Source organism: Carlito syrichta, unplaced genomic scaffold (genome assembly GCF_000164805.1).
Source record: "Carlito syrichta isolate Samal-C Ts95f unplaced genomic scaffold, Tarsius_syrichta-2.0.1 Scaffold304740, whole genome shotgun sequence".
In the NCBI taxonomy this organism is placed as follows: Eukaryota; Metazoa; Chordata; class Mammalia; order Primates; family Tarsiidae; genus Carlito; species Carlito syrichta.
Genome location: NW_007248836.1, coordinates 1 through 2,668, shown reverse-complemented (window position 1 = coordinate 2,668; position 2,668 = coordinate 1). Strand labels below are relative to the sequence as shown.

The window sequence follows — 2,668 nt, the reverse complement described above, 5'->3', positions numbered from 1 at the left end:
ACATGCATTATCATAATATTATAAGAAAGGAATTGGCAGCAGTGGGAAACTGCTGGGGGCAGGCACACTTTATCAATAAGGGTGCTGATCTCAAACCAGATGAAGTGGGCACTAAAGTGAGGTCCAAACTTTACCTATAAAATGATCATTTGTCTACCTAACCCTGAATTGTGTGCCACATATTTAAAATAAAAATAGAAAAAATCTTTATATCTATATATTAAAAAAGAACAGGTGGAAGATGGAAGGAGACAAATGTTTCATGGAGGTTGGGAGCAATCATGGAGTTGGGAGCTTTGGGAATGAAAGTGTTACAACAAGGGGAATTCATGGTCAAAGGGAATAGAGATGAATAAAGACAGATGTATTTCAATTGGGTTTGGAAATTAATGGGCCCTTGGGACTTTAGCCAGAGCTGTTTCACGGGGTGGTGGTGGGAGAACTGGGGAGTCAGAAGGAGAGGCAGAAGCAGAGAGAAGCGTAAGTCATTCCTTCAAGAAATTTCAGTGAGAAGGGCAGGAAAGAAACCTCTAGAGGGGATCTTGGGGTCCAGGAAATTACCTTTTTTTTTTCTTAAGGTAGGCAGAGATTGGACATGTTAAAGGTAGAGCCAGGAGGAAAGGAGGGGTTCAGGATATCTGTGATGATGCAAAATGAAGATGTGGAAAAAAAAAAGAAAGCACAAATGACAGTTAGTGGAAGAGTGGATATAAACAGAGAATCCTGGCATGTTCGATTCAGAGGCAGAGCAATACCTGGTAATGAAAATCTCAGGTGTGGTTTATAGAAGTGGTGTGGAGAAGCTTGAAGAACTGAGACTTGTCCACCCGGACACTTGGGGATTAAAATGCTGGATCCAAAGTCTCAAGTAATGGAGAGGGGAGTTGAAAACAGAGCAAAGGGCCACATAGTCTGAAGGTCCGAGTCTTTGTTTATTTATTTTTTTCTCTTATATTTTTAAATTTTAAAGATGTGGGGTACAATTCAGGGTTAGATATACCAATGTTCATTATGCAGGTACTCTTTTTGATGAGGTGTGTCCCCCCACCTCGCAGATTCCCACTACTGCCAGTCCAGTCTCTCCCCCACCCCCTCCTCGGCAGTTTCCTGCTATTGCCAATCCTTTTCTTTTCTTTTTTATGTCCCAGGTTTATTGAAAATATTACGGCATCACAGAAAGACTCAAACAGCTCCTTGTGGTGTTTTGAAGTTCATCCCAACTGTTGGGCCTACAGGTTGAACAGAGTGCCAAAGTCCAAAAGCTTCAGCATTTTCTTAGTGTCAGGATCTACTTCAGTGATCTCCTGATCCAGGGCTGAGACCTCCGGAACATAATTGTCCCTCCCTTCTCTCTCCTCCTGTGACTCGATGGAGATACCTCTCACTGGGCCCCTCTGGATCCGCTTCATCAGATGCATGACATAGCCGGCTATCTTGTTGCGGAGCTTCTTGCTGGGAATAATGGTGATCTCCTCGCGCACGTGGTTGTTCGTGTGGAAGTGGTTGCCCAGGCGGGTGCAGTACTTCTCAATGATGACCCGTGCCTCCTTCTTGGCGGTTTTGGTTCAAATGCAGCCCATGTTGGCGGGTCCTTGGTAAAAGAGTCAATCCTTTTCTTATAGTATTACGATAATTGTTCAAGATCTGCTTATGAGTGAGAACATGTGATACTCAGTTCTTTGTTTCTGTGAAAGATCACTCAGTATTATAGACTCTAAGTGCATCCAGATTGCTGTGAATTTCATGATTTTGTCCTTTATGGCTGTGTAATATTCCATAGTGTATATGTACCACATGTTTTTATCCAGTCCTCTTTTGATGGGCAGCATGGTTGGTTCCATGTTCTTGCTACTGTGAACAATGCAGCAATAAACATACATGTGCAGGTATCTTTTTTATAGAGTGATTGGAGTTCTTCCAGGTGTATTCTCAGTAGGGGGATTGTGGGGTCCTATGGAAGGTCGATATTTAAATCTTTGAGGAATCACCACACTGCTTTCCACAGAGCCTGTACTAGTTTACACTCCCACCTACAGTGTAGAAGTGTTCCCTTTTTGCCACATCCTCTCTAGCATCCTGACCGGAGTTAGATGATATCTCAGTGTAGTTTTTTTTTTATTAATCAATATTTTTTATTATGGTTTTGTGGGGTACAGTTAAGGGTTAGGTGTACAATTACGTTTCATTCAGGCACCCTGTTGATAAGAGGTGTTTTCCCATCCCCAGATAGATATTTGCTACTGTTAATCCCATCCCCCGCCCCATAGTTTCCCAGTACCATCAGTCATTTTCTTATAGTATTACATTGGATGTTCAAGGTTCATTATATGAGTGAGAACATGTGACACTCGGATCTTTGTTTTTGTGAGAGGCCACTCAGTATTATAGACTCTAGTTCCATCCAGGTTGCTGCGAAATTCATGATTTTGTTCTTTTTTATGGCTGCATAGTATTCCATTGTGTATATGTACCACATTTTTAAAATCCAGTCCTCTTTTGATGGGCAGCATGGTTGTTTCCAGGTTCCTGCTATTGTGAACAACGCTGTGATAAACATACGTGTGCAGGTATCTTTTTTATAGAGTGATTTGTGTTCTTCAGGGTATATTCCCAGTAGGGGGATTGCGGGGTCATATGGAAGGTCAATTTTTAGAGCTTTAAGGAATCG

The 2,668-nt window shown here is 42.0% G+C and overlaps 1 pseudogene; it reads right to left on the bottom strand.

The window, feature by feature from the left end:
• Positions 1–1,123: 1,123 nt before the first annotated feature.
• Positions 1,124–1,580, bottom strand: LOC103263138 (annotated as a pseudogene).
• Positions 1,581–2,668: the final 1,088 nt, after the last annotated feature.